The sequence below is a fragment of the Helicoverpa zea genome, chromosome 19 (genome assembly GCF_022581195.2).
Source record: "Helicoverpa zea isolate HzStark_Cry1AcR chromosome 19, ilHelZeax1.1, whole genome shotgun sequence".
Lineage (NCBI taxonomy): Eukaryota > Metazoa > Arthropoda > Insecta > Lepidoptera > Noctuidae > Helicoverpa > Helicoverpa zea.
This window is the reverse complement of record NC_061470.1, coordinates 11,080,741-11,094,449: the sequence shown is the minus strand read 5'-3', so window position 1 is coordinate 11,094,449 and position 13,709 is coordinate 11,080,741. Positions and strand designations below refer to the sequence as shown.

At 39.4% G+C, this 13,709-nt stretch overlaps 1 protein-coding gene across 1 annotated transcript in view; it reads left to right on the top strand.

The window, feature by feature from the left end:
* The window catches only part of LOC124639671 (glucose dehydrogenase [FAD, quinone]), a 55,383-nt gene that overhangs the window by 31,106 nt on the left and 10,568 nt on the right, over window positions 1-13,709 (top strand). The window lies entirely within an intron of this gene.

Below are 13,709 nucleotides of genomic sequence, written 5' to 3'. Positions count from 1 at the left end.
CAGATAATGAGCTTGGGCTTGTGCTCATCTCTATTTTTGGAAAAGTTGCATTATAGCAACTTTAGAAACCTATTATACTTTGAAATATTTTCCAAGTTGATAAAGTGTCATTTATTGTAGTTTTGTTGTATAGTTTTTCTAATTGAAAACAGTGTTTTATTTTTTAACCGACTTCACAAAAAGGAGGAGGTTCTCAATTCGGCCGGTGTTTTTTTTTTTTCTTTCTATGTATGTACATCGATTACGCCGAGGTTTATAGACCGATTTACGTGATTCTTTTTTTGTTCGACGCGGAATAGCTGCCAGTTGGTCCCATGGTCATCAGGTCAGGATCTGATGATGGAAACCCTGAGAAATTGAGGGCAACTTTCGAAAGTTGTAGGCATACATAGGGTTAAACCTTGACACTCTTATGTATGCCTAATAGCACTATTCAACAGTGAAGGTTTGGAGCTGACCTGATGATGGAGACCAAAGAAGGTCTAGGGAACTAGACAGCTGAAAATGAAAACTACCTCGTGTTTGGGCTTATATTATTCGTATTAATGAGAACTTTCCAGTTATGTGGATAGTGACCTATTCGTATCACTAAAAAGCTGAAAATAAAAAACATTAAAAAAAAAAAACCGACTTCTAAAACATTAAAAAGCAAAAAAAAACTAATTTTAGGTGCATCGGCCTAGAAGTCGGTGGCAAAATTATAACTTAGGGACATCCTTTAGACGCCGACTTCTAGGCCGATGCACCTAAAATTAGTTTTCTTTTTTTGCTTTTTAGTGTTTTTGGAAGTCGGTTTTATTTTTTTCCAAAAAATATTTTTTTTATTCCGGAGCATCGATTTTCTTCTAAAAAAACCGGCCAAGTGCGAGTCGGACTCGCGCACCGAGGGTTCCGTACAAATCCTGTATAGATAAAAAGTGAATCTCGCGCCAACGGTAATTTCGTGAGAGTCAAAATAGTTAATATTTTTTTATTTTATAATATAACTAAAATAGTAGGCCAGTACCTTGTTAAAGTTATTTATATGCAACATTTTATAGTCATCATTCAGAAATCTGATTGAAAATAACAAATTATGTCTTAAAGGTCATTGGGCATATCTGACCCGCTTTGTAAAAAGTGGCGGACATGAATCAAAGTAGTTTTAAATTGTGCAGAATGGTATGACGTTTCTTTGACTATAAATATTTTATTAAAATTCAATGGAGACGAATGTCCAGGATCGTTTGAAAAATATAAAAGACAAGCAGTTTCAGAGGATTGTACAGGTTGCAACGCTAGTTTTTATTGTTAAAGACTTTTCATAAAGAAGGAAGATGCCAATCCGGATGACCAAGATCTGATGAGGATCTGGAAACCCTGAGAAATCGAGGGCAACTCTTGAATATTGTAGGCTCGCATCGAGTCAAAACCAGACATGTGAGTGTATTTTTGAGGGTACTGGTAAACAGTGAAGGTTTGGAGCTGATTTGATTATGGAGACTACAGAGAGTCGAGGGAACTCCTGAACGGTATGTTGCAACTACCACGTGTTTGGGCTTATTTTATTCGTATTGGCGAAGACTTTCCACATAGATAGGTTTGACTGCTATTGTGGGATCGATAGCAAAGATCAGATATAGTTATGGGAACTCCTTTACAATTTATAACGTAACCTTGTGTTGGAGCTTGTTTTATTTTAGGTGATGAGAATTCATTACTAATGGGATCTTTTATTTTTGAGGGACTAATCACCTAACGAGCCCCAGTTTCAGGTTTTTTTCGAAACCGCCGGACGACTTGTAACAACAACTGCTAGAGAGTAGGATTCGGGGCTGCTGGCTTTACGTTTCTAGAGCCTTGACAAAAGTGTAATTCTGTCCCTTTCTTTGTTTTATAAAGTCGGCTTTATTTTATTTTGTAGAATTTTACAAACAAATCCAACTTCAAACATATGAAAAAGCAACAAGAAAACAAAAGCAAGAAAGAAATTAAAAAGATGTTAGGTGCATCGGTCTAGAAGTCGGTGTCTAGAGGATGCATCTATATTTATTTAACCATCGAGATCTAGACCGATGCATATAAACAGTTTTGTTGTTGTTTTTAGAAGTTGATTTTTTTTGTAAAAAGTTTTCATTTTTAACTTTTGTGAAAAGTTCTCGTCAATACGAATAATATAAGCCCAAACACGACGTAACTAAAACATACCGTTAAGGAGTTCTCTCGACTTTCTCACGTCTTCATCATCAGGTAAGCTCTAAACCTTCAGTGTTTGATAGTATCACCAGACATACATCTTTTTTTTCTTTTTTTTTTTAACGACGTCAAAAATCATCAAATGACCCCTTCCGCTGTGGGTTAGCAGCGGAGAGGGAGTGTCAGACTTTTACTGACTAAAAACCGTCGTGTTCCGTCATGGGCCTTTTATGTACCAGGGCCGCGGTATCTCTTTCGAACAACCCGCAGACCAGATATACATCTGAGAATCAAGTTTTAACCCTATGCATGCCTACAATTTCTGATAGTTGCCCTCGATTTCTCAGGATTTCCGTCATCAGATCCTGACCTGATGACAATGGAAATAAACGGCGAGTATACTCTTTCGCTACAAAGAAATGATTTCTCAAATCCGTCAAACTTGGTCGTTTAAATTCCCCATTGAAATGAGGAAAATATTTGATGTTTACACCTGATTTTCTCTAGATTCACATGGTTTACATTGATGGGACTAATGCCATAGTAAATCAGAGCCTTTATCAGTATACTGTGCTATATTTCGTTCGTATCCGCCGTGGGTATGGTTTCCATACTAAGATTACCAATGACCTTTGAATGATTTAAAATTTTTCACAGTTTAGAGGCAATTATATTTAAGAACTGTTTGATATGAATTTCAACTTTAATATCTCTACGCGTTCATGTGAAAAAGGGTAGGTAGTAAGTTTATAATTATTAAAAAAATATTTTATATCATGTACGCAAAAATAATATTTTAATATTTTATGTAACTTCAAATTTATCATTTTCGCAATTTTTCCTTTATCTGTACTATATAAAGTTGCTTCTTGCCGAATTTCAAGATTCTGAGTTCACGGGAAGTACCTTGTAGGTTTTGATTCCCTAGCGTGTGATGGAAATTCGTCTAAGGTAATAATAATAATAATAGCCCCGCAGGGCATCTGAGGCGGATGACGGGGAGTAGCGACCCCGCGGGGCTATATATCCGAGTGCTCCAGGGAGAGTATACTGTCCCCCACCTCCGGCTTGCCGGAGTGAACCATGACGGGGGATAGGTCTCCCGCCTCTTGGCTTGCTTTCATCGGCCGGTCAGACTGGAGTCGCTAGAGTAGGGTTAGCAGCCCGCTCGGAGGGTAGGTGCCTCGTGGTAAGTGGCGAGTGGGCCGGTGATGCTGGACCCACAGGGAGCGCGTGATCTGCGTTTAAAGTCCGCCGAGGTATCCTCACCCTTCAGCCGCTCATGTACCTGTTGCCCCCTTGTTGCGATTTAGCGACTGATTCCCGGGGGCCCAGTAAGTGAGTTGGCGAGTCTCCACCTGCCATTTTTACGTGTATTTATTACATTGTTATCGGCAGGTGCCATAGTTCCCGTAGTTTCCCCATTCCTTATCCACTGGCATCCCATCACAATAGCCCAAGTAGTTTACATCCATAGTTAGCAATAGTTTAGCACAGAACCGGGGATTGTCCTTGGGTACATTTCTATAGTGTATACAGGGATAATCGTCGGTTTTGTGTCACCATTTCATTAAAGTTGTCTCAAAAGGGCTTCAGCGTGTTGGCTTCGGCCCCACGTTCGCCTCCCAAAAATCCGGGACTGTATAGTCCCGAGGTCTGGTAGAGACATACAAAATAATAATCGGCAAGTGCCATAGTTCCCATAGTTATCCCCATTCCCAGTCCATTATCATCCCATCACAATAGCCCAAGTAGTTTACATCCATAGTTAGCAATAGTATAGCACAGAACCGGGAATTGTCCTTGGGTACATTTCTATAGTGTATACAGGGATAATCGTCGGTTTTGTGTCGCCATTTCATTAAAGTTGTCTCAAAAGGGCTTCAGCGTGTTGGCTTCGGCCCCACGTTCGCCTCCCAAAAATCCGGGACTGTATAGTCCCGAGGTCTGGTAGAGACATACAAAATAATAATCGGCAAGTGCCATAGTTCCCATAGTTATCCCCATTCCCAGTCCATTATCATCCCATCACAATAGCCCAAGTAGTTTTCATCCACAGTTAGCAATAGTATAGCACAGAACCGGGAATTGTCCTTGGGTACGTGACATTTTTTTATTTTATGTATACTGACTAATTACCATCATCGTTCTGTTTTTACGATGAGTTGTTCCTTAATTTTGTAAATGGTCTACTAGCGACTGCGAATCTATTAGTATTAACTGTTTTCTTGTAGTGTAGCTGCAAGTCGTCATGCTCCCTTTGACGGTATTGCTTGCGGTAGCGTCGGTGGTCGGGTTGCCTCCCTCCCTCAAAAATGTGCGAGGGGGGCGATGGCTGATCCTCGCGTTATGCTCGTGAACGGGTGCTGCTTGTGGTACCAGGTCGTCTTGCTGACTACATATTTGTACACCCGTAATATACCTAATGTATATGATTTTGGTTTGAACGGTAGTCCTAGTTCACCGTTTTCATTGTTTATGTTGTTATTTTATTTTTTCATAAAAACTCTTTGACATGTCGGTGGGTGCACCCTAAACTATATCTATCTTCACTGAATGGAGGCTTTATATTTTTTTTATATTTTTCACTCTTTTTTTAATAGATTTATTTTGTAACTGCTTGAGTAATAGGTATGGGTAAGGTGTGTACTAGCCAACATGATTAACTATTTGAATTGATTTTATATACAAATTTATGTACACAATGTTGTATAGTGATATTTAAATATTTGTATACGGTTCTTCAAACCATACAGACATAATTGTGTTGCTGGGGAGTTTGTTCCACCACTTCTTCTTCCCAGCAAAAACACATAGGAAGTGGTGAAGGGCGGGCGTTTTGGGGGCTGTCTTTTGTATTGACGTTCGAAAAGTGCTGATTTTCAGCCTACTTTGAATAAATGACTTTTGATTTTGATTTTTGATTTTGATTTTGGTACATTTCTATAGTGTATACAGGGATAATCGTCGGTTTTGTGTCGCCATTTCATTAAAGTTGTCTCAAAAGGGCTTCAGCGTGTTGGCTTCGGCCCCACGTTCGCCTCCCAAAAATCCGGGACTCTGTAGTCCCGAGGTCTGGAAGAGACATACATTTATAATAATAATAAAAAAAAATATTTATCCACAGTTACATACAGTTTGTTTGTCTTAAAATTAAGTAAGGTACATTTGTTAGGTGTAACTATATTGTAGTAGCAGACATTGCTTTCTTGGATCGGCGGTCCCCAAACTAGGCTAGGCCTGTATCTTGGGAGCCCGAGTTACGGTTACATGAGTATTTTTGTCGTGTGCGGTATATATGTGGACAAAGATAGAATATAAAAAAATTAAACAAAACGTAAAAAAATTAAGAAAGTTAAACAAATTGGAGCATCTTCTTAAAAAACTAAAAAATTGTCTCTTTCTAGACGTTAAAAGTAGTAAAAAATAAAAATTATAATAAAAATGCTTAATTTTAATCGAACTTAGCTTATCAGTCTCAATATGGTTTCTTTCTAGTATTAATTGTGTGAGTGATGCGCGCGCGCGTGCGCGTGTGTGTGTTTGTGTAGTTGTGTGTGTGTGTGTGTGTGTGTGTGTGTAGTGTGTGTGTGTGTGTTTGTGTGTGTGTGTGTGTGTGTGTGTGTGTGCACGTGTGTGCGAGATGTGCTAGTGCGTCCTTTCGTCGGTATATCTGCTGTATCTTTTGATCGCGTTAACTTAAAAGTTTGATTTTCTCACTGCCTAAAGGGACAATAGACCTAGGTATTTGGTATAAATTTCAATTTGATACGTTTATTCGTTCATGAGAAATAAGGTAGTAAGTTTCATTTTATTAAAATATTTTTATTATACATATTATATAACTTAAAAAAAAAGATTTTCGCATTTTTTCCTATATTTGCATTATATGACAATGCTTCATGCCAAATTTCAAGACTCTGATGCCCGTTTTCACCAACAACCTCTTACCGTTTCCCTATCTAAAAGCTACTTTTAATAAGGACCCCTCCCAATTTGACACCTACCTAAATTCATTTTCACCACACTTGTACATGGATCCCATAAGTAAGTGACAGATTACTAGTTCTACAAACGATAATGCAAAGTCGATATTTTATCGATAAAATGATTTTTCTCTACTTCTTAAGAAATAAACGTCTATCGAGTATATATTACTAAAGCCTGTGAGTTTTTTTTCTTGTGATGTTATTTTAATTTAACTTAAACTACATTACGCTATGTTTTATGCAATAAAACAGTAAAGAGGTTTTCTATAGGTGAATTTTTACCTATGTCAATCGCGGGTTTGTTAAATTGACTGATGTGTATGTGTACATAGAGTGAGGTTAATTTTGGGTTTATTATTGTTGAATTAGATAAGTTTATTTTGGCAGAGAAGAGAAAACGAGGATAAACCTTTCTTACAGAAGAAAAAGACAAGCTAGTGAAATTGCTGACGTCTCATAGAGACACAATATTAAACAAAAAACGGATGGGACCACGAACGAAGCCAAAAACAAAGCTTGGATCCAGTTACAAATAGTTTTAATGCGATAGGAACCGTTTACAGGTAAATGTGAATAATATCTGTGTATAATAATATAAGATATTGCCGTTCAACTGTGTTCCTTGTTTTACTGTCGACTTCATTGTATTTTTGTTCTCCATGAGTTGATGGATTTAAGTATGGGGTTAAAATTATACATTTATTATATTTATTTAGTTTCAGGTGGTGCGACAAATTGGAAAGACGTGTAAAAACATGCTGCGCCCAGCCCACCTCAAATTGAATTGGTGCAGGAGGATGATGATAATGTTTGGTACATCATATGAGGACTAATATTAAAATATTTGTTTACTATCTTTGTTTTAATTTATATATTTTATTATGTTGAATATTAGCCTACTTCTTACCTCCAGAGGGTATCCCCTATCACCTAGGAGATAGGCTCCTCCATATTCACCATTTTCGAATCATTGGTATCTACTGCAGTTTTGGTATTTAAGGCCAATTCAAACCTGAGCGATATTCGCTGCCGCTGTGGGTAGAGGTAGATACCGCACGGGTTTCGCTCAGGTATTTAGTATCAAGTATAGTTACCGGCACGGATATTGAGCTCTCGGCGGAAGAGTGGGGATCGCTTTGCGCACTGTACACAAGGCAATAAACCAATAAATGGCTTCTGCGCAGGTTAAGGTCAGGGCTCAATATCCGTGCCAATAACTATACCTACCGCGGCTAGAGCGACCTGAGCGATATTCACTGCCGCTGTGGGTAGAAGTACATACCGCAGCGGGCATCGGGACGTATGCCGCAGCAGCGGCATACGTCCCGAACATCAACAGTAATATTATCGCATACCCACTGGGTTTTCTCTATCGCAGGTGGTAGCGAATACCGCTTAGGTCTGAACAGTCATATTACCGCATACCCACAGGGTTTTCTCTGCCGTAGACGGTAGCGAATACCGCTTAGGTCTGAATAGGCCTATAGATGTCCCGGCCACCGCGAAACTACATCAGTGATTACCAGATTTGCATCTGTTATGGTCTGTATATTTATGGACATGCAGGACTACCTATTTTTGAATAATTCAGCGACATCACGACCTAGCAAGTGCATTCATAGCAAGTGATAACCTATAATCTATATCTAGGTATACTAATATTATAAAGAGGAAAATGTTTGTTTGTTTGGTTGTAATGGATAAACTCAAAAACTACTGGACCGATTTTAAATATTCTTTCACCATTAGAAAGCTATATTATCTGCGAGTAACATAGGCTATATTTTATCCCGGTGCGGGCAGTAGCTCCCACGGGACGCGGGTGAAACCGCGGGAAAACGGCTAGTCTTATAAAAAAGTCATGATCATCGTACTTATTTCTCAGTCATCTGCTCTTTCATGTAAGATAGGTACGTGGTCTTCTAATGATTATTATTTTACATATCCACAACCTCCACAGCTTCTAAACTTTCTAAAAGTTTACATTTCATTTTTTTTGTATTTTTTTGCTTTTTAAACATGGTATTTTTGGTGTTACATAACATATAAAGGTACATTTCACTATCCACGGTTCAAAATATGTTTGTATTCTGTAATGATAATGATAGGGGTTGTTTAAGCAGGCATCAATCGGGCCCCCAAGTTGAAGTCAAATTTTAAGGTTATAATTTGACACCTAGGCTTTGGTGAAAATGAAATTCTTATTAAGTGTTCCGTAAATGCTCCCTAAATTTAGGTATTCGTTGGTGAAAACGGGCATGAGTTTACGGGAAGTATCCTGTAGGTTTTGATTCCTTTGCGAGTGTCGAAAATTTGTTGAAAATATCGACATAATCGGCTGTATCTTTTGATTGGTTTGGCTTAGAAGTTTGATATTTTCACAGCTTAAAGGGACAATAGACTTGAATATTTCATGTGAATTTTAGCTTGATACGTCCACGCGTTCTTGAGATAAAGGGTCTTGACAGACAGACAGACAGACAGACGGACAACAAAGTGATCCTATAAGGGTTCCGTTTTTTCCTTTTGGGGTACGGAACCCTAAAAATACTAAAATATATTGCCATAAATAAAAAAATATATTAAGAATGCTGTATTATTGCAAGAATATATTCATTTATGTATTTACTTTCATTCAGTACTGTTATGTTACGTGTAACATGGCACGTTTGCCCCCGCGCTCGATAGATGGCGTTAGGGGTAAAATTAGAAGTCGCTATGGTTTCGTTCACAATCAGAATGATATTCCCGCAGAGGTAAAGAGCAAGGTACATGGAAGAGCGAGACAACATTGAAACCATATAACAATGACATGAAGAATTTTTGAAATAGTTGCGTTGAAGCAACTTTAGATACTCTGAAATTTCTATTTTAAATTTAATGTTAATAAATAATTATAATAATGGAGGTCTAGTTATTGATGTTTAAGATAAAACAGCATCTAACGTGTGTCCTGTGTAGATAGATCATCGATTGTATGTACATATTGTGTTGTGGCTATTTCTTTGATCTGAGTGTTGTGGGTACGCTTAGCGGAAAAAAAAACTGTCGCTGAGCGATGCCTAATACAGGTATGAATTAGGTAATTTTGTCTGCCTCCACTTTTTTATATTTTTTTTGTGCCAATTTTTTTTTATTTAGTATATTCGTAGTTTTATTTATTTTTCTCTCTAGAGCATTAATTATTTCATATCGATTGACACCCGCAACTCCTCATAGGTCCAGTTGAAAACCAGCGTCATTACTATGCTTAAACCGTGAATCATCTTTTCCTTATGTACCAGGGCAATGGAATATATTTTTCAGAGTCCTCCCTACATTCCTGTGACGTGGCACGTTTGCCCTCGCGCTCGATAGATGGCGTTAGAGGTAAAATTAGAAGTCGCTATGGTTTCGTTCACAATCGTCATGACATCCCCGCAGAGGGTGTGAGCCGGCTAGACCTAACTAAACGACTAAGTGCGATACCGACCGGTAATATATATATATTATTGGGTACATTTTTTGGAAAAGTTGCGATTCAGCAACTTTATATACTTTGAGTAGTAAGTACCTATAATATTGACATGAGTATGTCGTTTTGAAAACAGTGTATTTTATTAGTGATAGTTTCCTTTCTGTAAAGAAACAGTGATTAATATATCGGTCTACTTATTTGAGTACAACTTACTAAATAATCAAGGCAATCAGTCATCTTTAATTGAATATTTTCAACATCTTTCCTACATTCCTGTGACGTGGCACGATAGCCACCACGCTCGATAGATGGCGTTAGAGGTAAAATTAGAACACGCTATGGTTTCGTTCACAATCGTCATGACATCCCCGCAGTGTGAGCCGGCTGGACCTAAACCACTAATGCGATACCGACCGGTAATATATATATATTATTGGGTACATTTTTTGGAAAAGTTGCGATTCAGCAACTTTATATACTTTGAACTATTTACTAAGTAGTAAGTACCTATAATATTGACATGAGTATGTCGTTTTGAAAACAGTGTATTTTATTAGTGAAAGTTTCCTTTCTGTAAAGAAACAGTGATTAATATATCGGTCTACTTATTTGAGTACAACTTACTAAATAATCAAGGCAATCAGTCATCTTTAATTGAATATTTTCAACATCTTTCCTTCATTCCTGTGACGTGGCACGATAGCCACCACGCTCGATAGATGGCGTTAGAGGTAAAATTAGAACACGCTATGGTTTCATTCACATTTCTCATGATATCCCCTTCCGAAAGTCGACTACGTTGCAGACTCAATGCACTGACCAGTAATATATATATTATTCGGTATATTTTAAGGAAAAGTTGCATTTTAGCGACTTTATTATACTTTGAAATAGGTACTAAGTTATTATCATTTCATTCATCAGGTATACTAATGCTGTTTGAAAATGGTATTTTAGTTTTTAACTTCTGGTAATAAACATTGGTACCTATAATATGTAGGTCTTCTTATTTGAGCTTTAACGGTGAAGCAGCTGCAAGTCTAGAATTTGTTCCTGCAAATAATCTATCGAGACCAAAGGCATCAGAATTGCGCTCTCGCTCTCACTGTATTACAAAATCTATAAAACTAATATACCTAAAGGAGATCATTCAAGTCTCGAACATTTTGTACCCAAAAATGAAAGTGCCGGCCAGAAGAAAAAAATAGTAGATTCTTGTAGAGAATAATGCCCTGAACATTTTTTACTACTACAAGAATTGTCTACAATTAACCCCCAGGCTGCTATTTGACTTTGAAAATAGCAAAAAATCCCACAATATTTGGAGCATTACATTACGGCCCCAAACTGGAGAAGGCAGCCGCTGCCTTCAAAGGACTCCTGCCCAATCTGGGAAGTCATCAAATGACCCCCCTCCCGCTGTGGGGCAGTCAGATTCTTACTGACTAAAACCCATCATGGGGAAACCAGGGCCGCGGTAATTCTTTCGAACAATCCCGCAGCCCCGATAGGCTTTGTCTCCGCTAAAAATATCTTAGTATTCTTGTCGAGGATGCCCTGACGATTTTTTACTTTTATAAGGAACGTTTTCGTTAACCCCCAGACTGCTATTTGAGTTTAAAGTGAATATAAAATCTATACTTGAATGTTACGACAAATACGTCCACAGTATTTTTTTAACTAATTGAACGTCTACGATCCCCCCCCCCTCCTGCTGCACACCGAGGAGACTTACTGATTTAAACCCATCATGTTCCTTCTGATAACGTACCAGGGCCGCGGTAACTCTTTCGAAAAATCCCGCAGCCCTGGCGGGCCCCACTGGGGTTTGCTGACTGTCTGAGGAGGGCTTGGGTCAACGCTCGGCACCGACACAGGCCTGTTGTTTCCAAGGAGGCGGAGGGACGATGAGCCTCCCTAAACTCACCGCCCACAGACCGACATCTATGGTGCCGGGAGTCTTCTCGACAAACGATGCGCGTGGTGTCTTCCACGTCCACGGCAGCTGCTGGGATGAGATGCGCGAACTCTCAGTTATTCCACCGCTTCGTTCTCTGGCATGCTTCACAGAAGGAGACGAAGGCATCCCATTCATGTGAGTGGGTCATAGTCCCTCTGTCTCCTTGGAGACAGACAACATGTGTCGTCGGCATGCATTGTTTACGCCCCCCTCAGAGAGTTAGCAAACCCCAGGTGGCCCGCTAGGGCCAAAACCTGCCGGGGCTGCGGGATTGTTCGAAAGAGTTACCGCGGCCTGGCTACATGGACAGAAGGAACATGGTGGGTTTAAATCAGTAAGAGGCTAATCGGAGCTAATCAGTGTAGCAGGGGCCGTAATCGTCGTAGGGGCAGTAGACGTTCGGTCATTTAAAAAAAAAATAAACTCGACTCCCAAAAACACTGAAATGCAAAAAAAAATACTATTCTTAGGTGCATCGGCCTAGAAGTCGGTGGCGTATAAACTCAGGAACATCCATTAGACACTGTGTTTTTTTTTTGTAAAAAGGTTTTTATTTTTGGCTTTTCAGTGACGAGCATAGTTGTCACTATCCGCATTTGTGGAAAGATCTCATTAATACGAATAATATAAGCCCAACCACGAGGTAGTTTACATATTCAGTTGTCGAGTTCCCTCGACCTTCTCCGGTCTCCATCATCAGGTCAGCTCCAAACCTTCACTGTTGCATAGTGTTATCAGACGTACACCTCATTGTCAAGTTTTTAACCTATGCACGCCTACAATTTTCGAAAGTTGCCCTCGATTTCTCAGGGTTTCCATCATCAGATCCTGACCGGGTGATTATGGGACTACCTGGAAGGTATACCCTATCAAAAACAAAAACAAAATTGAAAATCGGTTCAGGCTTCTTCGAGTAATCTGTGAACATACATAAAAAAAAAGATCCCGACGAATTGAGAACCTCCTCCTTTTTGGGAAGTTGGTTAAAAAAATACTGTGGACGTTATTTGCCATAACATTCAAGTATAGATTTTTTATTCACGGTTCTCCCACTTTAAACTCAAACAGCAGTCTGGGGGTTAACCGAAGAGGTTCCTTATAATTGTAAAAATCTTCAGGGCATCCTCGACAAGAATCGTACGATATTTTTGTGGGGACAAAGCCTATCGGGGCTGCAGGATTGTTCGAAAGAATTACCCCGGCCCTGGTTTCCCCATGATGGGTTTTAGTCAGTAAGAGTCTGACTTCCCCACAGCGGGAGGGGGGTCGTTTGATGACTTCCCAGGTTGGGCAGGAGTCCTTTGAAGGCAGCAGCTTCCTTCCTCAGTTTGGGGCCGTAATGTAATACTCCAAACATTGTGGGATTTTTTGGTATTTTCAATGTCAAATAGCAGCCGGGGGGTTAATTGTAGACGATTCTTGTAATAGTAAAAAATGTTCAAGGCATTATTCTCTACAAGAATCAAGTATTTTTTTACTCTGGCCGGCACTTTCAGTTTTGGGTACGAAATGAATGATCTCCTTTTTTTACAAATAAACATATAATATAGGAAACTAAGAAGGTACGTATTACTATGCGTTTTCCGTAAATTTTTGTCTTGGGAAATCACGAAATGACCCTTCTCGCTGTGGGAACAGCGTGAGGGAGTGTCAGACTCTTACTGACTTAAACCCACCATGTTCCTACTGAAGCCCTTTGTGTACCCCGTGTCGACGGCGCGCGTTGTTCCACGCGCTCCTCAAAGAGATGTCAGCAACCCCAGCGGGGCCCAGCAGGGCCAAGGCCTGCCGGGGCTGCGGGTTGTTCGAAAGAGATACCGCGGCCCTGGTACATAAAAGGCCTATGACGGAACACGACGGTTTTTAGTCAGTAAGAGTCTGACACTCCCTCACCGCTGCTAACCCACAGCGGGAGGGGTCATTTGATGATTTTTGACGTCGGAAAAAAAAAAAAAAAAAAAAAAGAAAAAAAAAAAGCCCTTTGTGTACCAAATCATGGTACAAATTGATTAATTTAAATGACATATTTTCAGCATCCCTCCTATATTCCTGTGACGTGGCACGTTTACTACCGCGCTCGATAGATGGCGTTAGAGGTAAAATTAGAACACGCTATGGTTTCGTTCAC